The sequence below is a fragment of the Eretmochelys imbricata genome, chromosome 1, assembly GCF_965152235.1.
Source record: "Eretmochelys imbricata isolate rEreImb1 chromosome 1, rEreImb1.hap1, whole genome shotgun sequence".
Classification (NCBI taxonomy): Eukaryota; Metazoa; Chordata; order Testudines; family Cheloniidae; genus Eretmochelys; species Eretmochelys imbricata.
Window position 1 is genome coordinate 285,174,332 of NC_135572.1, and position 25,354 is coordinate 285,199,685.

The window sequence follows — 25,354 nt, forward strand, 5'->3', positions numbered from 1 at the left end:
ACTCAGCTCTCTCTGGAAGCGGATTAATCCCCAAAGTTTCTCAGTGAAACAGCCTATGCTACTCTATATGGTACAAATCTTAGCCCAAGTCTTCAGTCAGAGGTGGTCTGCGTAGAAGGGTATCCAAATGGCTTCTTGTTGGCCTCATCAGGAGTTGGTACTCCTCAGCAACTCGCAGGACATGAAGTTTTCATATTCATTGGCACAGAAACACTGATGTAAACCCCAGTGATGTCTGTCAATATCTTAGAATGTTCCTGTTTCACCAACAAGGATCAGAATTCATAGTATTTGGTACCCAACAACTCGCATGCCTGTGAACATGCATCACATTCAGTGTCAATGAAGACAGAGTTCCTTGAAGCCCAGCCAGCCTCTTTGATTTCTTCCAGTTATAAGCTCCTTACTGTGTTATGAGAAAAGGAGTACTTGTGACACCTTAGAGACTAACCAATTTATTTGAGCATATGCTTTCGTGAGCTACAGCTCACTTCACTGGATGCATAATACATCCAATGAAGTGAGCTGTAGCTCACGAAAGCATATGCTCAAATAAATTGGTTAGTCTCTAAGGTGCCACAAGTACTCCTTTTCTTTTTGTGGATACAGACTAACACGGGAACTACTCTGAAAACTGTGTTATGAGTAACCATCAATTTTGTGATTTCAAAAAGGGGTGAAGAAAATGTTGATTGTTCTCTTCATCTCATCTGCCATTTCTCAGAAATAGACTGAGGAGGAGAAACGGTGGTTAAAACATAGATGCCCTCACTTTTTCAAGGCCAACAGGTGCCCAAGAATGGGCCTGTATTTAGCTATTGTTTAGTTATCCCAGAAGCCCTGTTACAAAGTGCTCTCTTCTCACACATTAAAGTAGGAGGTGGTACCCCGGAGCAACCTAACTACCAGAGTGAAACTTGTCAGCAAGTGTCATCATAGGGTAGGCAGCATCATGCCCATTTCAAAGAGCTCTCACCTCTCGATCAATTAACTGAGAGGGAAGGGGAAGGGGCTAGGACATCCAATTCTGCAAGACAGCAGACCAACAGACACACACACACACGTGCGTGCGTGCGCGCACACTCTCTCTAGGCCAATAGACGAGATGTGTGTAGATGCCCAAATCTGGGATTAATAGGTAAGGATGCAGACACACACCAGGACAGGAACCAATGCCATTTTCTCCCCATTATCCCTCTTAACCACACACATAAAAGCAAAGGGGAAAGAATTAAAGTGCTACCCCTGCCACACACAACCACGATAGAGCAGATGGGAGGCAGGTAGGAGAGTGGGCATCCCCTGTCCCACCCGCCCCCAAAAAAGAAGTGACTCAGTTGTTGCCAAGGAAAGAGGGTAAATTTCAAGAGGGGGTCAAGGACAGCTCCAAGCTTCTCACTTCACTGTGGAAGCCAGGCCATTTTAGCTGCTGGCTTCCACACCACAGAAAAATAGAGAAACTATATGCTGTGTCTACTCTGATCTGTATAGGAGATTCTTTTCTGTGTTTCCCTAAGAAGAGACAGAAAGTGAGTTTTCTTCTTGCATTTCAATTCTGCCAAATCTTTAAATGAGGGTCCTTAATTTTTACATCATCCCATCAACAATGTAATAAGGTCAGCTGCATTCTGAGAAAAGGGATTGTTAGTGAAACTATGGGTCGTACATTATAGTCAGTGTTGAACTTCCCTGACAGTGAAGAAGATTTTTAATGGAAAGATGTAGAATGCAGAGGAGATATTCCCCACCAGATTGTAACTGTTTTGCAATAGATTAAATTAGAATGCACTATCTGAGCATCCCTTAAGGGGAAAAAAAAAAAAAAAAAACTTGAAAAACAGAATAGATTAGATGCAATTTAAACACACATTTCAGTCAGTTAAGAGTGTTACATTTCTCTGAAACTTTTTAGTTCACTTCTTGTGCCTTCTACCCACCTATTTACAGCAGACACCCAGCAGAGCTGGAAAAGAACTGAATTCCTTAATATTAACCAAAAAGCAGAACTTGAGAAGAAAAGCTGGAATTGAGCATACATATCTCTCCTGTGCTGCTCTCACACATCTGTACTGTGGGGACACCCACTTTGAAGCCCAGAAAAATAAGTTTTCTCCATCTGTGCCTTCATTTGGCATGTTTGAATGCACAAGGCTGGTATTAGTGTTTAATGTATCACCTTGGTAGGCAAAAAAAAAAAAAAAAAAAATTGTGGAACAGCTCCACAGAAGGCTAATCCTGCACGTATGATTAGTCAAGTATTAACCAAAGGACTTTGCAACTTAATCAGATCAGTTCATTGAGAGGCTGTGCACTGCGAACAATAAATTCCTCTCCCCTCCAAGAAATAACGGAGAGGCTATTGAAGGTCAAGCCAGAGGGGGGAATATTTGCGCAAAATAGACTGAAGCAGACTGGCTCTAGAAAATGAAAAAAGTATTGCCCTTGAAGTCAGTATGTATAGATTATCTGCTGACTAAAGACTTGTCCAAACTGGGGATTTGTTCTGATTACAGGCATCAGTGCATCCACACTGGTATGAACTCTCGGGCAAAGCAGTCCTTCGTGCCATTACAGCTTTCACAGTAGTGAAATCACAATAATCTATGATGCTCCAGTGAAAGTGAGAGTCAGAGTGGCAAAATGATCTGTGAAATACAGTATTTGAGCCAGTAGTGAAGCATTCTAAGGCAGCTATTTAATATCCCTAAATGACCTTCATTCCCACCCTTGACAGTCCCCTGGAGTGTAGGGGAATACAAAGGCTTACCAGCCCCGGTAGGTATTATGTACTTATCTTCAGATGGCTGGGATATAAGGAACTCCAACACCTGGAAGGTGCCCATAGATTTAATCAATGGATCCAGGACGAAGCAAAAGGAGATCTCTGGACACAGCAGGGTGAAGTTGGGTCAGGCTCACCATGGGATAGTCAGAGGAGGATTTGATTTCAAGGATTTCCCACCCTCTAACTAAGCTAAAAGGAGCCTCTCTCAGTGGAATTAACAGACTGTCCAGATGAGGTATGGTATGCAAACCCCATCTCTTATTTCCACCTGATGTTCTCTCTGTTGTTCTTTCTAATGGCTCTTCACAGTGAGCCATCTAGACTGATTGTATTCTGTCTGGTGGGCATTCCTCACATGTAAACACACTCGTAATTGATACAGTCAATATTCCTAACTTCAGATACAGAAATTATACATGCATACAAATAGGATAATCATATTCAGTAAATCAATCACCTTTCCAATGATCTCACATGCCTTTTCTTGCACATAATATACACCTTAGTTATGCCATAATCACATCATAACAATAGCTCTATGAAGAACCAGTTAACTAATATTTTCATCTGCAAGTATAGATTAGACTCCAAATACTTGTCTGGACAGGGCTATGGTGGGGCCAGTGTTATGGCCAGACCTCATGGAGAACTGCAAGCAAAAATGGGAGAATATCTTTGCTCTAAATAGAACTCTGTCCCCATCAAGTGGTGGCTAGGCCAGCTAGAGATTCATGAGCCTGTTATAGCCTTGGCTAACAAAGATGTGTCTTTTAGCTCATGCAGTAGAAGCTCATGCATTTATTCCAGTGGCCCCAGGTTTGATCCCTGATGCCAACACCCCCTTGTGGGTTGGCGTTACAAGTGGTGGCCTGTATGGGGAATTCAGGCAATTCAACTGGGAAAGTTTCTGAAGCTCAGGGATGCGCTTCTCTTCCAAGGGGAAGTATATAATCCCTGCTTGCTCAGAGTGGCATTCTGTCCCCTCTAGTGGTGGCTAAATGCCCTAGAGATTGATGAGCCTGCTCCAGATTTGGCTAACAGAGATGTGTATTTTAGGTCATGCGCTAGAGGCTCATGCATTTTTAGCTCCAGAGGTACAAGGTTTGATCCCTGCTGCTGACACTCTTGTGTGGGTCAGCGTTACAAATGGTTACTCTGAGCAAGCAAGGGTTACACACCATACATCCATTGTACAGCACATCAAATTAACCTAGTTTTGGTGCATACTGATGAAGATCAATCCAAACCTGAAGATTTTCTTCACAAATTTGTGGGAAGCATATAAATATTTTACCACTTCTCACCATCGATGGGAAAAACTGATGATTTAAAAATAATCTTCAAACTCTTCCTCGAGACAGTCCAGTTTTGCAAAGGGAAGAGGAATTTGATGATGCACTTCAGGCCCCTGAAGAAGTTGACAGGATTGATGCAACAGATGAAATCTAAAAGGCTTCTGAAGTACGAAGGAGACCTTTACATCCAAAGGTATGCTGCAAGACTAGATGGGCAGCTTGAATGAAAGCCAGTGGGGCGATGCAAGTAAATTTTCAGTGTATAATTGAAAGATTAGAAGATGAAACTGTAACTAAACAATGGAGTAGCGAGGACATACATCGAGTGAAAAGCAACCAGTCTCTGATGGCTTGGATGTCTTACCTCAATCTGTTATGGTGGATAGGATCATAGTTATCATGGCTGCAGCCTCTGAAATCCTTCAATCAAAGAAAATTAACCTGTTCCAAGTCCTCTGGATATTTGAGTGCACAGTGAATGAACTCAGTGAACTCAGATCTGAAGAAAAGTATGAGGAAATTGCAAAACCATTTCAGAGCAGGTGGGAAGCAATGGGTTTTGAAAATGCAAACTATCCAAGCCACAAGAAGAGACAGGTATGATGCATGAATGATGAATTTGCACACGATTCTGTGTTAAAAGCAAAGGATAACCATCAAAGGAAACATTTCAAGGTCTTAAACAATATGACTACCAAAACTAAAATTCAGTGTGAGGAATTTCAAGAGGTATCTACTCTATTTGGTTTCCTCCATCCCATGCAACTTCAAAATCTAACTTTGACTCTTCTAAAGGAAGAGCTTGTTAAACTCATGGGTAAATACTCTTTTTTTTTTTTAGACTTTGTTCACAAAATTATGTATTTCAAGATGTATTATTACAAAGGACACAGAAGCGTTTATTGCATCACTTGAAATCCAGAGCTATTTTCAGTGTCAAGTTCTCTTGATGTTTTACCAGAAATTGAAGTATTGTGTTGACTTTTTAAGGCATGTCAAAAACTACATGCATTCAACACTATCACAGTTACCACTGAGTGGCCTTGCTCTCCTTGCAATTGAGAAAAACAAAACAGCAAGATTGAAGCTGGACAGCATCACAGAACAATTTGAAAAGGAAAACGTCACTGCGCTGCCATGTTGCAATAATTGGAAACATGCAAGCCAATGCCAGTTGGGGGAGATTCCACTTTTGGTTAGGCTTGTGATTATTTATTTATTTAAATTTTCATCCTTAAAAAAGGATCAGGTGACGTGATCTTTGGGCCCATGCTGCATGTTTGCTGACCATGCAGTGACCTTTAAACCTGCTGCTGGAGAGAAACTGGAGGACTGAGGAGAGAAATTCACAGTGCAAGTGACTAGTATGAATCTATAAGCAACATTAGAAAAAGGTTGAATAACCAATCTGAACATACAAGGCACTTTACAAATAAGGTACTGTTCACGAAGGTGTACAAGTGTTCAAAATTCACCACCATAGTGCTTTACTGGTAGCTATCTTATACTTTCTCTATTTGCAAAGCCTTTTGTGCAACTTTTTACAACAATACTCAGAGATAGTTTACCCTGGAAACTTCTTCACCACATGTGTGACACTAAGCATGCCTACATTCACATACTACACACTATTTTAATAATCATTATACAAAATATGCCTTGTAAGGAGTCATTTGAAAACTAGTAACTCATTGATCATTAATATTCTTGCATGATGTATGTACTTGGTGGAGAGTAAGAATTATAACTATATGCTGAAATTATAACTAAAGTGTGTGTAAACCAGAATGTCAGGATGAGTTGGTAAACTGGTCTGAACTAGACAAACAAATGTGTTCCAGCCTGGGAAAAGTGATATGAAAGACAATCAGAATGTATCTACATATTGCATGAATAGACCCATAGAGCTAAGGTGTGCAGTAAACATCACACTAACATGGGGGGAAGACGACAGCACGGTGTCTACACCCAGCAGGAGAGAGAAGCTTGGGCCAAGTTTTACTTTCAAAGAATACATTGCAAAGGTTTACTGGTCTATAAAGACAGAGGCCTGAACCTCAAGTGATAAGCAATTGAATCAGCTGATTGTATACAATATTACTGTATTATAAATGTGTATCAAGTGATGTCTTTTCTGAAAGGCAATGACAGGCTGGTGATTAAATATCAGTGTGAACTGTATGTATTAACACTATATAAGGAATTATGGACACAATATTAGGCTGTACAGTCCTCCAGATAGGAGGCAATGTTACATCTATCTATGGTCTCCTATGTAAATTAACCACGGTGGAATCAAACAATGGAAGCCCTATTTACACAGGAATTATACAGGGGAATGGGAAGCCCACAGGAAGGGAAGAACAGCATGAGGTCCTGCTTCTTGAATTTTGGAAGATATAAGAAAGGAGAGAAGCCATCTTAGGCATCCATCACTCGAAAGACACAAGAGAACAGAACTCTTGAAAGCTGGGAATGGAACTCTTGCAAGATGGGTCCTTCAACCCAAGGGCTGAAGTCTCTGGAACTGAATATAGGTGAGAAACCTGTCAAGGCAAACATCTTTCACCTAGAAGTAAGGGAAACCTGCCCCTTGTGCTTTTGTGGAAATTTTTGACTGAAAGAAAGTTAGACATGGCTGGGAAGAAGAATGACTGGTGAGAAACCATCTTGGAACAAAACCTGTATCTTGCTAAATAAAATTTTAGACTTTTAGATGTGTTTTCACTTTCGTTTACCTGTAACCCTTTCTAACTTTATTCCTTTTACATGGCATCACTTAATCCTATGTATATTGTGTTAATAAATTTGTTTTACTATTAACATAAACCAACTCATTCCTGTGTTTAAATGGAAGGGTGTGTTTACTGTGATGTGCGTTTGGGTCTTCAGAGAAAGAATAAGGTTTCTTTGTTCCTCTAAACTGTCCAAGAGAGGGTTGGACATGACAGAACAGACCATTTTGGGAAGATCTGGGACTTAGAGTGTATTAGAGTCACCATGCAAGTCGTAACTAAGGCTGGTAGAAGGCACAGTGGAGCTTTCGATAGGCTGCTAGGATTACAGCTACCGAACCAGGGCTGTCTAGCACACACACACACTCAGGATGTGACCTGCATGCTAGCAGGCTGACTGAGCGCGGCCCAGGTTGGGAGCTACAGCAGCAAATCACTGAGCGGCACCCAGGATTACAGCAGAAAAGGTGACAACTCCTCACCAGTCTGGATTACACCCTAAACTGCTCTGACAATAAAAATGCTTAAACAAGTAAAAAGATATTTGCTAAGGGCAGTAAGAACTGGAAGAAATTATTTTACTATAATGTTCAATTACAGCATGGTAAGACTTGAAGGTTACACATTGCCTTATGCATAAAGTCTAGACACAAAGCCCACACTGTCCTTCCACTGGATTCAATCGGCTTTGGATAAGGCCCCATCCAAACATGGGACAAAAGTTTGCAAGAATTTCATTATAGTATTGTTGTTGATTTGCTTAATCAAGGCTTGAAAAAAAACTGACTTTCAAGTAATTACAAAAGTTTTTTTTCTCCTGCTGATAATAGCTCATCTTAATTAATTAGCCTCTTACAGATTGTATGGCAACTTCCACCTTCTCTGTATGTGTGTGTATATATATCTTCTTACTGTATGTTCTATTCTATGCATCCAATGAAGTGGGCTGTAGCCCACGAAAGCTTGTGCTCTAATATATTTGTTAGTCTCTAAGGTGCCACAAGTCCTCCTGTTCTTTTTGTAGATACAGACTAACATGGCTGCTACTCTGAAACCTGCAGCAAGTGAGACTCCCTACCCCTCAGAGTGACATCTGCAGTACTTATCCGTTCTTACAAGGTCCCTCATTTTACTTTTAACCTTTAAATACCTAACTGATCGTGAAGTTTATTTTCCTTACCAAATAAAGACATTTCAGACATCTTATAAAAAAAGAGAAAGGACTTAAGAAGTCAAGTTTGTGCAAGGAAAGCAGGAGATACAAAGGAGTAAGAGTAACTGTGAAAGCCTTTGTAAAGCTGAAGACTTTTCATTTTGCTTTTTCAATGCTGCAATACGAGGGCTACCCATAAACTAACTCTTGTATGTACTAACTCTTACACCACATATGATCAATTCAGACAACTGAAAGTGAGCTTCCATAGCCACCTTTTTTTTTGTTTGTTTTTGGTATGCAAATAATTCTCCCACTCTGCCTAAAAGACACATGGACATCACAATTGTTAAACACTTACAGAAAAGTTTTATCCAATGCCATTATCAATGGGGCGAGTCCTGTAAGCCCTTAATACCCACTGAACTCAGTCGTTTAAGGTGCTCAACACATTACAGCAGTGTTTCCCAAACGTGGGACGCCGCTTGTTCAGGGAAAGCCCTGGCGGGCCTGGACGGTTTGTTTACCTGCCGCGTCCGCAGGTTCGGCCGATCACGGCTCCCACTGGCCGAGGTTCGCTGTGCCAGGCCAATGGGGGCTGCGGGAAGCAGCGGCCAGTATGTCCCAACAAATCTCAACATACTGAAGAGTACGAAATTATTCTATTCAAATTTTTGGAAGCTATTTTATACGTTCGGTCTTCTGTGTCCCCACTAAAGTGCGGGAATTCAGCGGCTTGCGTCCACAGTACCAAGGCCTGCATCGAATGTCGGAGCGGTGCTGTCAAGGTTCCTTCCCCACTCTGAACTCTAGGGTACAAATGTGGGGACCTGCATGAAAGACCCCCTACGCTTTTTCTTACCAGCTTAGGTTAAGAACTTCCTCAAGGTACAAAACTTTGCCTTGTCCTTGAACCCTATGCTGCCACCACCAAGTGTGTTAAACAAAGAACAGGGAAAGAGACCACTTGGAGATATCTTCCCCCAAAATATCCCCCCAAGCCCTACACCCCCTTTCCTGGGGAAGGCTTGATAAAAATCCTCACCAATTTGCATAGGTGAACACAGACCCAAACCCTTGGATCTTAAGAACAAGGAAAAAACAATCAGGTTCTTAAAAGAAGAATTTTAATTAAAGAAAAAGTAAAAGAATCACCTCTGTAAAATCAGGATGGTAAATACCTTACAGGGTAATCAGATTCAAAACACAGAGAATCCCCCTAGGCAAAACCTTAAGTTACAAAAAGACATAAAAACAGGAATATAAACATTCCATTCAGCACAGCTATTTTACCAGCCATTTAACAAAAGGAAATCTAACACATTTCTAGCTAGATTGCTTACTAACTTTTTACAGGAGTTCTGAAGAGCATTCCTGATCTGTTCCCAGCAAAAGCATCACACAGACAGACAGATCCTTTGTCCCCTCCCCCCCCCCCAGCTTTAAAAGTAACTTGTCTCCTCATTGGTCATTTTGGTCAGGTGCCAGCGAGGTTATCCTAGCTTCTTAACCCTTTACAGGTGAAAGGATTTTGCCTCTGGCCAGGAGGGATTTTATAGTTCTGTATACAGAAAGGTGGTTACCCTTCCCTTTATATTTATAACAGGTGCACTGTGGGTAGCTATCCCACAGTTCCCACAGTCCCTGCCGCCCATTGGAATTCTGGGTTAAGCTCCCAGTGCATGATGGGGCAAAAACATTCTCGTGGGTGTTTCTGGCTGTGTGTCGTCAGAAAGCCACGGGAGACAATCGTTTCACACCTTTTTGGCGTTCAGACGCCATGCTGCTTTCAGCAGACAGTGCACTGCTGCTCTCCTGCTACTATGAATCCACCTCTCATTTCCTCTCATCTTCCTATGTAATCTCTACTATCTACTCTCTCTCTTCCTCATCGAACGCTTCTGCTGCCAACTCTGCTCAGCCATCGTGAACTGAGCAGCACAGCTTCTGTCGCCAATTCTGCTCTCCCGCTATTGCCGCGCTTCAGAGCTTCTCCATGCTGTCTGTCCTGGACTCCCACCTTTGTGAAAGCCACAGAAGACCACCATTTTCTGCCGTCGTTCGGCTACCGTGAACCAAACAGCACAGCTTCCCCTACCACTCTGCTCTCCTACTTTTCGCACTCTTTTCCCAGGATTACCCATGCAGGCGCCATAGCCATGGAGCCCGATCAGATCTCCGCTGCAGTTTTGACCACTGTAAATACCTCACGTATTATCCAGCAGTACATGCAGTACATGCAAAAACTGGGCGAGGAAGCGACGACAGCGCGATTACTATACTGATGAGGACATGGACACAGACGCCACAGCATGTGGCGATTGGGAGATCATGGTGCTGTTGGGCCAGGTTCATGCTGTGGAATGCTGATTCTGGGCCCAGCAAACAAGCACAGACTGGTGGGACCATATAGTGTTGTGGGTATGGGATGATTCCCAGTGGCTGAGAAACTTTCGTATGCATAGGCCGCTTTCATGGAACTTTGTGACTTGCTGTCCCCTGCCCTGAAGCGCAAAAACACCAAAATGAGAGCAGTCCTCACAGTTCAGAAGCGAGTGGCTATAGCCCTGTGGAAGCTTGCAATGCCAGACAGCTACCAGTCAGTCAGGAATCAGTTTGGAGTGACTTACTGTGGGGGCTGCTGTGCTGCAAGTAGCCAGTGCAATCATTGACCAGCTGCTATCAAGGGTAGTGACTTTGGGAAATGTGCAGACCATTGTGAATGACTTGAATGCGCTGGGGTTCCCTAACTGCCGCGGGGCGATAGACGGAACGCATATCCCTATCTTGGCCCCGGAACACGGGGGCGGCCAGTAAATAAACCGCGGGGGTACTTTTCCATGGTGCTGCACGCACTGGTGGATCACAAGGGACGTTTCACCGACATCAATGTGGGATGGCCAGGAAAGGTGCATGACGCTCGCATCTTCAGGAATTCTGGCCTGCTTGAACAGCTGCAGGAAGAAACTTACTTCCCAGACCAGAAAATAACTGTTGGGATAATGCCTATAGCTATCCTCGGGGACCGAGCCTACCCCCTAAATGCCATGGCTCATGAAGCCGTACACAGGCACCCTGCATAGTAGTAAGGAACAGTTCAACTTTCGGCTGAGCAAGTGCAGAATGGTGGTAGAATGTGTGTTTGGAAGCGCGCGGGCGCAGTTTACTGACTCCGTTAGATCTCAGCACAACCAATACTCCAATTGTAACTGCTGCTTGTTGTGTGCTCCACAATATCTGTGAGAGTAAGGGGGAGACATTTATGGCGGGGTGGGAGGTTGAGGCAACTCGCCTGGTGGCCAGTTCTAATCAACCTGTTGTCTGGCTGTGTGAAAGAGTCACAATTGTTTAAAAAACGTTCTTTATTATTTGTTGCACAAAACATTGAGAGAAATCAGAAACTAGACGGGGGGGGGTAATTGGGTTGGGGGAGTGGAGGAGGAAAGAAGGACAAGTCCAGAAAACAAGTCAAAATTTAGGATATGCCAGCTTTCTGCTGCTTGTGCAATCCTCTGGGGTTGACTGTGTGGGTCCCCGTAGCCTCCTCACCTCCCCCCGCCCCTGTCATGTTCTTGGGCATCTGGGTGAGGAGGCTACGGAACTTGGGGAAGAGGGAGGGTGGTTATTCAGGGGCTGCAGCAGCAGTCTGTGGTCTTGCTGCCTTTCCTACATTTGATCCACCATACAGGGGAGCATGTCAGTTTGCTCCTCCATGAGCTTGACCATAGAATCCTGCCTGCTCTCATCGCGCACGTCCCTCCTCTCTTCGTATTCATGTAACGCTTTACGCAACTCCGCAATTGTTTGCCTCCACACATTCAACTGGACCCTATCAGGGTGAAAGGACTACCTGAGCTCAGCAAACATGTCGTCCCGAGTTTGTTTTTTCTGCCTTCTAATCTGGACCAGCCTCTGGGACGGAGTAGATAGGGGCCGCATTGAAACATTTGCACCTGCTGCAGGAGGACAAAAAGGGAGGGTAGTATTTTAAAAGATACATTTTAGAGAACAAAGGGGACACTCCCTCTCAGTGAAACAGGCAATTCATAGTACACAGCACATGTTCTTTCTGTACAAGGTCTCTTTTTGCCTCTTATACTGAAGTGCCTGCCACTTTGGTGTGAGTAAGCCATCACATGCGGCCAGGCAACAGAATTCAGCTTGCAGGCAGCCTGCGGGCTCTCTGGGATGATAGCTTCACACAACACCCTCCCCCACACCCACACACCCTGCAGGGCTCCAATGAGGCTCTGAGCAGGGATGAGCCCTTTAAACTAAACGCAAACAGCCCAGCATAGCTGGGTTCCCCCCACCCCCATTGCGTGGCTCCGATCAAGCTCTCACCTCACCAGAAGTGCCTTCTTCAGGGTCATGGTCCGGGAGCATGCCTTGGGAGTTGGGGGAGGCTATTGGCTCCAGCGTTAAGAACAGTTCCTGGCTAGGTGCGGGAAACAGATTCCACACTTGCCGCATGTGCACTGTCCTCCTCCTCCTCTTCGTCCTCCAAAAACTCATCCTCCTCGCTCCATGCTACTCCCCCCTTGCAGGTGTCCACAGACAGTGGTGGGGTAGTGGTGTCGTCACTCCCCATAATTGCACGCAGCTCACGGTAGAAGCGGCATGTATGGGGCTGGGACCCAGAGCACTCGTTTGCCTACCTGGCTTTTTGGTACCCTTGCCTGAGCTTCTTCATTTTTGTACGACACTGCTCTGTGTCCCTGGACTAGCCTCTTTCCGTCATGGCCCTGGAGACTTTAACATACGCGTTTGCGTTTCTTTTTTTAGAACATAGGTCTGCCATAACAGATTCGTCTCCCCAATATGCAATGAAATCCAGCACCTCCGTTCGGACCATGCTGGAGTTCGTCTGCAAATCCGGGACTGCATGGTCTCTTGAGATGGTGGACTCTGCATAGTTGCCTGTGATGGTGGACTGTGCTGCTGGTCGCCTGTGCTGATGGTGACCAAACAGGAAATTCAAAAGCTCCCAGAGCTTTTACTGCCTACTTGGCTAGTGCATCGGAGTTGAGAGTATTGTCCAGAGCGGTCACAAGGGAGCATTCTGGGATAACTCGCGGAGGCCAATAATGTCGAATTGCATCCACAGTACCTGTAACTCGGAACTGCGATCTCGATTTTAGCGCTACTCCATTGCCGAGGTGGAGTACAGAAATCGGAGTAAAGAGCCCTTTAAATCAAAAAAACTGGTTTGGTTGTGTGGACGGAACCAGTTTTATTTCGAGGTAACTTGGCTAATTCTGAAATAACCGGTTTCAGAGTAACAGCCGTGTTAGTCTGTATTCGCAAAAAGGAGTACTTGTGGCACCTTAGAGACTAACCAATTTATTTGAGCATAAGCTTTCGTGAGCTACCGCTCACTTCATCAGATGCACACTGTGGAAAGTTTAGAAGATCTTATTATATACACACAAAGCATGAAAAAATACCTCCTCCCACCCTACTCTCCTGCTGGTAATAGCTTATCTAAAGTAACCACTCTCCTTACAATGTGTATGATAATCAAGGTGGGCCATTTCCAGCACAAATCCACGGTTTAACAAGAACGTCTGCGGGGTGGGGGGGGTAGCAAAAAACAAGGGGAAATAGGCTACCTTGCATAATGACTAAGCCACTCCCAGTCTCTATTCAAGCCTAAGTTAATTGTATCCAATTTGCAAATGAATTCCAATTCAACAGTTTCTCGCTGGAGTCTGGATTTGAAGTTTTTTTGTTGTAAAATAGCGACTTTCATGTCTGTAATCGCGTGACCAGAGAGATTGAAGTGTTCTCCGACTGGTTTATGAATGTTATAATTCTTGACATCTGATTTGTGTCCATTTACTCTTTTACGTAGAGACTGTCCAGTTTGACCAATGTGCCAGCAATGCCCCTCTGCCATGTACATGATGGCATATATCACATTGGTGGATGTGCAGGTGAACGAGCCTCTGATAGTGTGGCTGATGTTATTAGGCCCTGTGATGGTGTCCCCTGAATAGATATGTGGGCACAGTTGGCAACGGGCTTTGTTGCAAGGATAGGTTCCTGGGTTAGTGGTTTTGTTGTGTGGTGTGTGGTTGCTGGTGAGTATTTGCTTCAGGTTGGGGGGCTGTCTGTAGGCAAGGACTGGCCTGTCTCCCAAGATTTGTGAGAGTGTTGGGTCATCCTTCAGGATAGGTTGTAGATCCTTAATAATGCGTTGAAGGGGTTTTAGTTGGGGGCTGAAGGTGACGGCTAGTGGCGTTCTGTTATTTTCTTTGTTAGGCCTGTCCTGTAGTAGGTGATTTCTGGGAACTCTTCTGGCTCTATCAATCTGTTTCTTCACTTCCGCAGGTGGGTATTGTAGTTGTAAGAATGCTTGATAGAGATCTTGTAGGTGTCTGTCTCTGTCTGAGGGGTTGGAGCAAATGCAGTTGTATTGCAGAGCTTGGCTGTAGACGATGGATCGTGTGGTGTGGTCAGGGTGAAAGCTGGAGGCATGTAGGTAGGAATAGCAGTCAGTAGGTTTCCGGTATAGGGTGGTGTTTATGTGACCATTGTTTATTAGCACTGTAGTGTCCAGGAAGTGGATCTCTTGTATGGACTGGACCAGGCTGAGGTTGATGGTGGGATGGAAATTGTTGAAATCATCGTGGAATTCCTCAAGGGCTTCTTTTCCATGGGTCCAAATGATGAAGATGTCATCAATATAGCGCAAGTAGGGGCGTTAGGGGACGAGAGCTGAGGAAGCATTGTTCTAAATCAGCCATAAAAATGTTGGCATACTGTGGGGCCATTCGGGTACCCATAGCAGTGCCGCTGATCTGAAGGTATACATTGTCCCCAAATGTAAAATAGTTATGGGTAAGGACAAAGTCACAAAGTTCAGCCACCAGGTTAGCCGTGACATTATCGGGGATAGTGTTCTTGACGGCTTGTAGTCCATCTTTGTGTGGAATGTTGGTGTAGAGGGCTTCTACATCCATAGTGGCCAGGATGCTGTTATCAGGAAGATCACCGATGGACTGTAGTTTCCTCAGGAAGTCAGTGGTGTCTCGAAGGTAGCTGGGAGTGCTGGTAGTGTAGGGCTTGAGGAGGGAGTCTACATAGCCAGACAATCCTGCTGTCAGGGTGCCAATGCCTGAGATGATGGGGTGCCCAGGATTTCCAGGTTTATGGATCTTGGGTAGTAGATAGAATATCCCAGGTCGGGGTTCCAGGGGTGTGTCTGTGCGGATTTGATCTTGTGCTTTTTCAGGGAGTTTCTTGAGCAAATGCTGTAGTTGCTTTTGGTAACTCTCAGTGGGATCAGAGACGTTCTTGTTAAACCCTGGATTTGTGCTGGAAATGGCCCACCTTGATTATCATACACATTGTAAGGAGAGTGATCACTTTAGATAAGCTATTACCAGCAGGAGAGTGGGGTGGGAGGAGGTATTTTTTCATGCTTTGTGTGTATATAATAAGATCTTCTACACTTTCCACAGTATGCATCTGATGAAGTGAGCTGTAGCTCACCAAAGCTTATGCTCAAATAAATTGGTTAGTCTCTAAGGTGCCACAAGTACTCCTTTTATTTTTCTGAAATAACCGCGCATTGTAGACCAGGCCGGTAAATCTCCAGGTTTTATTCAATCTGGTGGAAAGCTGCACAGTCTCCACGCTGCTTATACCAAAATGAAGAAGGGTGGAACAACACACTTGTAAAAAATATTAAGAGGAATTTACAAGCAAGCATTTGAATTTTCAATTTTAGGTTTTATTTTAGAGAGGTGGAGGCAGAGAACATCTTTAAAGTAAAACAGTTACATCATATATTCAGCTGGACCTGCATCTGGAAAGTAATGAATCCAGGGGAGGAATTTTTGAAAGGCAGGTAATAAGTTGACTATCAATATCTAGAAAATACTGCAGGACAGCTGTTTTAATTATCAGAAATACAGCCTTCTTCACCCTTCCAACAATGCACTTTGTGTAATAAATTGATTCTGGATCAGTTCATAGTCACATGCCCAGTCTAAAATCCATAATTAAGGTCATCAATATTCACAGCTGAAGTAGAAAATGCATTTTATAAAAGTAAGTACTGGTTTGTCTGAAGATACTGAACTACATAAAAGAAACTTTTTATTTATAGAAAAAGGATGGTTCAAAAATCCAACAGAGAGCCAAAAATCATAAGAACCTTTAAACAAAATGTTTGTTTCCTGGACAGCAAGGCACCATTTAAAATACAAAATGTTCCATAAAACCCTGCCCACCATTCCTGCAATGCAGAAAGATCAGCCTGCCAGTTCTACATTATTAGTTCTGCTGTTAAATAGTCTGATTCTCCCCCAGGCACCCACTGAAGATACTCATTGTAGTTCACCACTAAGCACAGTTAGAGTCACAATCAAATCCAAGCCTAAGCCCCTCTACAAACAAGCACTTTTTCCTCCTTCTAGCACTCATGCCTGGGAATGAAATGTAACTGTAAAGTGCAAATCAGTATCATTAAGCCATACTATACTTTCTGGAGCCCCAAATACAGGGTTGGTACTGATGATATCACATTCCCAGTGGGCCAATGGGTGAATGCCACTTTATCCCTTAGCCACAAATGCCAATACTCTGCAGTTATTTGAAACAAGGCTACAGCCCTTACATTTAATTGGTCATGTTGGGGCATGAACCCTCACCCCTTCAGCATGGAACTGCTCTTGGTAAAGCTAACAGTCTCTGTGGAAATACCCAGCCATGGAATCTAGAGATAGCCCTTACCTTATTACTGACAGGGTAAGGTTATATTACCTCTGCACCTCCAGCTTACTATGGGGATTATAGTATATCTGTTGAGTCCACTAATAACATGCATTTTAGACAAGCTTGTTGCTTTCCATGGGTTGTCCCATTTTTTAATTTTGGGTGTGTAAGAATGTCTGTGTAATGTGAAACAGAAATTGTTGGTCCCTGTATTCACCAAAGCAGCTTATTAGCTTTGTTATCACCCAGCTACTACAGGCATAAAGCAGGAAAGGCTGTTACAGGAAGAAAGATCAGATTCAAAAGAGGACTTTAAAAAATAAATAAATAAGATGGAAATAAAGTTTAATGATGACGTACAAAGCAAAAAAATAAGTTAGGCTTGTGCCTTTTTTGTGCTTCTTTAGGATTCATAGCAATGACATGAATTTTTGTTTTTGTCTGCTTTAGGGTTCTTTTCTGCTTTTTTTACATTAAAAATTCAGCATTGCTGGCACTAGAAGATTCAGACTAAAGAAACAGTGAAATGACTACAGTGAAGAGTCAATAGGCAAAGCTGAGTGACTAAGGGGAAGCAATTGTTAGTCAAACTGTTTAGAACTCTTTTAAAAGAAGAGAAGCCTACTTACCTTCTATGGATAAGTGAGGTCTTTAATAAAAGGTACAAACACATCCCTTCTATTATGGTGCCAGAACTCACAGTATACACCCTTCAGACTTTGAAAGACTCCTCGAGCAATTCCAGGGAATTTAGTTTACACTAGAATCGCTGCAGCGCTGCTAGCGCAGATGCCCTATGCCGACGGGAGAGAGCTCTCCTGTTGGCATAATTACTCCACCTCCCTAAGCGGCAGTAGTTATGTCAGCGGGAGAGCTTCCCCTGCCGACACAGAGCTATCCACACCGGGACGTAGGTCGCTGTAACTTACTTTGCCCAGGGGGGTTGCTTTTTCACACCCCTGAAGTTATACTGAAGTAAATGTGAGGGTGTATAAGTCCAAAGTTTGACATTCCTGATCATTATAAAGTGTGACAAAGTTCCTCCTCTACCTTGGTGGGGCTTGCGCTCATTGGCAGATTTGCTCATCTTGGAGCTTCACAGTAGCCCTCAGTTTGGCCGTTTTCGTGAACCCACAGTCCAGGTCAACTCCTCCTGTGTCTGATCAGGAGTTGGGAGGTTTGGGGGGAACCCAGGCCGGGCCCACCCTCTACTCTGGGTTCCAGCCCAGGGCCCTGTGGAATGCAGCTGTCAGGAGTGCTTCCTGGAACAGCTGTGCGACAGCTACAACTTCCTGGGCTACTTCCCCATGGCCTCCTCCCAACACCTTCTTTATCCTTTATCCATAGGACCTTCCTCCCGGTGTCGGATAATGCTTCTACTCCTCAGTTCTCCAACAGTATGGGTTCTCACTCTCAGCTCCTAGCACCTCTTGCTCCCAGCTCCTTACACACGCACCACAAACTGAACTGAGCTCCTTTTTTAAACCCAGGTGCCCTGATTAGCCTGCCTTAATTGATTCTAGCAGCTTCTTTGATAGGCTGATTAGAACATCTGTAGCCAGTCTGTCTTAATTGTCTCCAGAAGGTTCCTGATTGTTCTGGAACCTTCCCTGGTACCTTATCCAGGGAAAAGGGACCTACTAAACCTGGGGCTAATATATCTACCTTCTATTACTCTCCTGTAGCAGCACATATACTAAAATTGGAACGATACAGAGAAGATTAGCATGGCCCCTGCGCAAGGATGACACACAAATTCGTGAAGCGTTCCATATTTAAAAAAAAAAATTACTCTCCTGAAGCCATCTGGCCTGACCCTGTCACAAAAGGTAAAGACCACCAACAGGAAATTTTAACCAGAACATTTCAGGTCTTCTTTATACCTAGAAAAGTAAAAGGCACAGCCCTGAGAATGAAAATATCAACTCCTCAGCATCACTAAAGGCTTTGATGAGATATAAAATAGATTCTTTCCATGGCTTTCTGAATTATGGAGAGAAATTGAGAGGTGGAGATTCAGATACATTTTAAATACTTTGTTACTTACTGCTCTTTTAAACATTACTGTAATTAGATACTATTCTGAATTAGGCAGAGTTGCATGTTTTAATTACATTTCAGTTGTTGCTCTCCTAATTAGGGTTTACATTCCAACTTCTTCCAATGTTAAGACACCTAACCATGCAGTTCTAATGAGTAGTTCTAGTACATGTGATGTTTTCCATCAAAATAATGTTTTTCCCAAGCCAACATCCCAGTTCTAGATTTCTATTACTCTGTCAGTATCCATAGCACCAGGCCATTGAAAATGAAAAACAAGTGAAGTCTTTCCCTAACTTTTTATACTTTTTCTCCCCACCCCAAAAAAGGCCATGATTCCGCAAATGCACACTTGCCCAACTTTACACGTGAGTAATCTCATTGACTTCAACAGAACTATTTACAAATGTAAAGTTAAATATGTGCATAAGCATTTGAAGTTCATGATTCTGCATTTACAAGCAATTTTGGGTGCGGACTAATAAAGTGTTTGTATAATCTCTAGGACACCTGGGCCTGGCTCCTAAATGGGGCTCTGACTGTCACCATACAAGAAGGTAATAAATTTGAAGGAATACAGTCCTTGCTTAAAATGCCAATGCAAAAATAGCTTATTTTTTAAATTATTGACTTGAGACAAGGCCTAGCACCAGGACAAATTTCTTAAAAGTTGGATTGGACTCTTCTTGATAATAGCTACCTTAGCTGGTATGGCAACAGCATTCCAACTATGACACCGAAGTGAGCTATGAAAAGATACTACTAAAAAAAGCCATTAGCTTTTTCTACATGGTCAAAGCACATGCTTTCATCAAATAATTTATTATTATTGTCCTTGAGATATTCTACCGTTATATAAAACATAACTTGAATTGTTCCATCAGAGCGCTACCTTGACCTCCAGCTGTGTTTAGCAACATTGCATTGTAACAACCTACAGTAAAGCCCAAATCCTGAGGTAACTGCCTCTGCAGTTATTGTTTCATTGAATTTGTAAATTATTTCCTTCTTCAGCTTCAGGTAAGCATGCATATATTGTAACTGAGTAACTATGCTGACGGGGCTGTGAGTGTGACACCCACAGACAGGCCCTAGAGGGTGTGACAAACCCAAAAGATCCTTGTCTCATGAAGTAACTCTGAGACGAAGAAAAAGAGCGTTGGCTTCCTAGTTTGGGGATATGTAAGCTATCGGAACCAACAGCAGCAGGAGAAACTACTCCCGCACCCTCTTTCAGTAATAAATAGATGTTATGTTGGCAAACTGAACTCATGCCAGTATTATTCCAAGGACTCCGCATGGCTGTTCAAACCCACCAATAAAGGAGACTCGGAGGTCATGTAACAATGCATAGTGGGTGCAAATCAACCGAAGTCAATGGAACTTTATCAGGGATGGATTTATCCCCAGTCTTCTATATAGGATGAAGTGCCACACGCACAAACTGCAGCAGCAGCTGCAAATGTTGCATGAGAAGTTAAGAGATATGCTATCCCAGTGGAGGAAAACCTGAGCACACACGATTTGCTGAGCTGAGCTGCGCAGGAATATGGAGCTCATATTGTCAATTAATTCCCCAGGTTCTGCAACTCTAGCTTATCCCTGTCCATTCGCCATGCCCACACCAATGTGGTTATGCAGTCTGAAGGAGATCATGCGTCTTCCCCACTCCATCCCTGCAAGAAATGTGGCGGAGGCTGACACCACCCTTGGGAAGGAGACAGTTTTAAAATCTCGCAGGGGCCTGGATAGCAATTTCTGGTTGGGCCTGTAGTCTCGTCACGCATTCATCGATGGCTCATTCGTCAGAGCCAACCTCCACCTCTTGCTGAGGGCACCTGGGACCTGGCTCCATAGCTCATGAAGTAACTGGTCTCGTAAACCAGGGATTTCAAGTTCACACAACTTAACTGGCACTGTGAAGCCTCTAAGGAGAGAGGCAGGATGCAGCAAAGACTATCCATGTAATCTGGCAAACTAGGGGACGTACCAGCCTTTAAAATGGTTTTCCTCAGGACAGAGCAAGATAGATCCTTAAAATGTATCCCAAAGTAAAGTCGTTTGAAAGTAAACTCCAGCAGCCATATCCAAGAGCCCTCAATGTTTGCCTCTTTATGAAAGTTCATCTTACAAGAGAGCAGACTACAACTGCAGCTCCTATACATTCCACCATTTTTACTGAGTTTGTCATAAATGTCAATTGATACCATTGTTTGCACATGCAGTACTGTGTATCAGTTTGCATAGTCACACAAAGGATTGTCAGCTTGCAGGAGGACTCTGTGCTAACTGCTTGGTCACAGTATTCATTTACATTTAATAAGATTCCTTAAAAACATGGGGAATTGTGTTTATCTAAACCTCCTGGGATTACGGGGGGCATTAGTTCAGTGATATTTCTAGCCAAGAAACATGAAACTAGGCTCTGCAAAGCTAGCTGTACATGTGCCACATATAGACAGATTGATCTATTAAGACAAACAACTCTGTATATTGCATTCATTTTTACCAAATTTTATGTGCCAGTGACAATTTACACAAGTTGAGGATATGCCCCAGGGTTTTTTACTTTAAAGTGCAGTAGGAAATCTATTAATTTATTATACCTCAACTGCTGTAAGCATCATGTTAAAAGCCAAACATTACAAAACTTCTAAGGATTCAGAAGTAGACACTATTTTTTAACCTGCAGCTTCTGTTTAGGTTTTTGGGGGTTACTTAAAGAAGAATCACATTACTGACTTCTTTTGAATAAGGAAAGATGACAATATTAATACTAATTCCTTGTGTGTCTTTATGCCAAAAATAATTAAAAAAAAATATTACAAGAACAACCACACGCCACAAACATTTTCCCTACTTCATTATTTAGGACAAGCAGAACATGTTATGAATTGTAGTTATTTATGTTTAACATACTGTATTATATTTGCTTATGGCCAAAAGGTCTATCAGTTTCCCCACCTTGGCTGTCAGTCATTCAACAGCAACTCAGCTCAGACTTCAAAATGAGTCTTATTCTTGTTTCCTTGCAGGGCCTCAGTCTTGCAAACAATTAGCAATGTGCCTAACTTTAAGCACCAAAACAGTCCCACCTAATGCAGTTGGTGAAACTGTGCCCTTATTTAAGTCAGTACGTGTATAGTTGACTTCAGAGGGACCAGAATTTCATCCAGTGGGAGTACTAACATGTGAGAAGTTGGACGTATGCCCAACTGCTTACAGTGCCAAGGCCTAGGCTGCCATGTTATCTCTTTCCTGACTCACACTCAGCAACTACAGAACAGTTTCCTTAAATCTTGACCTGGATGGCATCAGTGTCTAATGAGATGGCCACCAGCGAAAATTACTACATCTTCCTTGGAATTCACTTCTTGGAAGCTACGAGGTGAGCCATCATCCTCCCCAACACAGATTTAGAATCCAACATTTCAGTAACCTAAAGTTAAGATATCCCCCATTTGAGAACACACAGTGCCTCTGCTTAGACGTTAGGCCACTTACTAATCTGTATAGTACAGTTCATTTCAGTATGTTTTTCTTTAACTACAACAGTATTAAGGTCCAATTAATTCTAAATTAAACTGAATTAAAAGACAGGTTAGGCACTTATTGATACAATAGTTGAAATGCTGCCTCTGCACCAGCTGACTCACTTAAAGTCCTTCAGAGAATGCATAGCACAAAGTGAGAGTATTTGATTTCCCACATTTAGCAGTTATGAAATTTAGATCCATTCTGCCAGAAAAAACAACAAAGTAGCTGTGGTAGAACAGCTGTCATTGTCAGTGATGCATTATCAATGGCGATGACAGTTTGAACTTTTAATTAAGTCAGAGATGACCAGGTTTTCAGGAATAGGATTAAGACAGAGCTGTGTCCAACATCAGGTGTGCACAGACACTACAAGAATTCTGGAAAGGGGTGAGGAGAAAAGTGAGCAACTTCCAAACACCACAGTACCCTTTACATGATAGCTTCTGTAGCATCCCTGTCAGAGGCTAACATAGCTCATTTTGTTGGCTGAGTCTAAGGTTCATGGGTTGGGTTTTTTTTGCACTGTTTCAAAACTATTTTCAGACCTCAAAATGATGTCATTAGACCAATCAATCAGCCACTTTGCTTTTATCAGGTAGAGCCATCACCTAACACTCTATATGTAAATGCTTTGGAAGTGCTTTTTCATCTGAAGAGCTGGATCCTGACACATTTCCTGAATTTTGGAGCAATAACTAAATAAATTAAGGCTAGTAGGATACAAACAACAACTCAGTTTAACAGAACGCTGTACTGCTTACAGATTTCTACGGGCATACAAATATAGTCAGTTCAATTTCATATTAAACTTGATCATTCTTCTGGAAGCTTCCCCCTTCGTCATACACCCCCTCTCACTAGCCCTCCCTCCCAATCACTGTACTGATTGATGTAGCTGGTACATTGGAAGTAGGGTTAAGTGGACAAAAGACATCCACTATTATTACTGTAATCAAAGATTTATGTCACTGGAAGCAGCCCAGACAGGACCAGGATTCCTTTGTGCCAGGCAGTGTACAAGCACAGTATTTGACATGGTCTCTATCCTGATGAGCTTACCCTCCAAACATGTGTTCTACCCTGACAAAAGACTCTGCATAACTGGTGAAATTTCAGTATCTTTTTGTGCTATAAACAATTTGATATTCCGTTACTCGTCTGGCAACATTTTCTGCCTGCTGAGACCATTTCTGCCACCCTTAGCCATTCTGTGTGAGATCTTAGTCCATGAGAAGTCAGGAGGTGGCAGGTAAAGTCAACGATAAACCTAGTGAAAACAGATGAATGAGGTCTCTCCCATGCTGCCCAACTACCTCTTTCTCCTGACCACACAATACAATATGATCCAATTTAAAGTCCAAGTCTGCCATTTGTACTGAAGCCAAGTAGTCCCTTACTCCACGTATTACCATTTTCCCCTAGTTTATTTTGCATACCATCTTTAGGATTAGAAGAGTGCTCTCAGAACACTTCTTGAACAGAAATGCTCAATCTTCACTCCCACTCCGCTACTTAGTGAACAGATGTCCTTATGCCTTCTCCCCACACTGAGAAGGTATAATGTAAGTTATACTCATAAGAGGCATTGTACCGATTACATTAGAGCTGGAGAAAATTAATCACTCAACAAGCTGATCTTAATCCCAGTTATGTCTGAAAATTCCAATATGTTATGAGTTTGGCAATACATCAATATAAGCAAGAAGTTTTATATCCTTCAGTTCCTATATATTTACCTGTAAGTATAACATTTTTACTTGCATGCTTTTGAACCATTTTACTCATGTAGAAACTAATCCTGAGAAGTGTTGGACTCCCTCAGTCCCTTAGACTTCAAACTTTGACCTTAACACTTGTGCTGTAGTATACGCTAGGTCACTTATGCCATTATAAATTTACCAGTTAATACACTATATGAAGTACTACAAACTGGAATTTCTTAATCTATTTTATCTATAATAAATTACAGTACAATAATCCTCACCAATATCTAAAAGTTTAGTCTCCCTGAGATGTACAAAACAAGTGTAGAGTCCATTTAGTAGTTTTAAATATCATATGTAATGTGAAATTTTTGGAAACTGTACATGTGCAGGGCAGTACCCTGACTGAAGCTATTGCAGCATAATCTGTCAAGGCATTTATATCAAGCTCACAGTGCTACTCACCGATTCTCCTTAGACAAGTTTTCTCCCTAAAAGCTAACCCTGTGCGTACACTGAGAGAGCTACTGCAGTGTGAAGACCCTCAACGTATTCACATTTCTTGAGCGATGAACTGACTTTCTTACACATTTAGAGTCAGAGATTAAGGCCAGAAGGGGCCAGCAGATCATCTAGTCTGACCTCATGTACGTCACAGACATTGCTTAATTTATAATGAAAGAGGTACCGGAGCTGAGCCCTGGCACAAATTAAGCACCGGCTGGGCAACTGGAGAGTGGTAGCTGCTGGCCAGGAGCCCAGAGATGCTGGGGCTATGAATCGCCAAGCCTACAGATGCCGGGGCTCATCCCTGGCAAGCCTGGCACAAATTAAGCACTGCTCACAGGCCACCAGCACCCACACACTAAACTGAACCCATTTCCAAGTTAAGCAGTCATAATGCCAGTAAATAGCCTACACCAGATAAAAGCACTACAGGGTTGGTGTACTCCGCATTTGTAAAATAAGGAAAAGAGGCAAAGAAGATAAAGCAACTTGCCTGAGCAGCACCACAAGCTAGTAGATTAGGCATAGACAAAGCAATCAAGAGATGTTTGTCTGTTTGGGATACTATTCTCCTTTTACACAGGATCCTGTCCAGGAATGCTGGAAGGACCAGCTGCAGTCAGAAGAGCATACTTGGAAAGGATCTTATATGAAGAATGTGACTGAAATATTTAGATAAGATAAAGGAAGGAGCTGCCAGTCCCCTAAAGGTGAAGGGCTTCCTGCATAGTTGCTTTTACAAATACATCATACCTCAGCCAATTGATTGTTTTTGGCCAGGGATGTCTACTTTTTTATTAGTATGTCTAAATTGAAGGTTATTTTCTTCATTTTAGCAAGAGCCCTGCCACTGGCCCTTTAATTTCTAGAAGACA

General features: G+C 42.9%; 1 protein-coding gene and 1 non-coding gene across 2 annotated transcripts in view; one reads left to right on the forward strand and one right to left on the reverse strand.

Annotated features, from left to right (window-relative positions):
• Positions 1-25,354, reverse strand: part of TMTC2 (transmembrane O-mannosyltransferase targeting cadherins 2) — a 380,329-nt gene that overhangs the window by 340,859 nt on the left and 14,116 nt on the right. The window lies entirely within an intron of this gene.
• LOC144259771 (U6 spliceosomal RNA) lies at positions 18,364-18,471 on the forward strand. Its single transcript, XR_013344907.1, has one exon. It is a non-coding gene; the product is annotated as a U6 spliceosomal RNA (small nuclear RNA).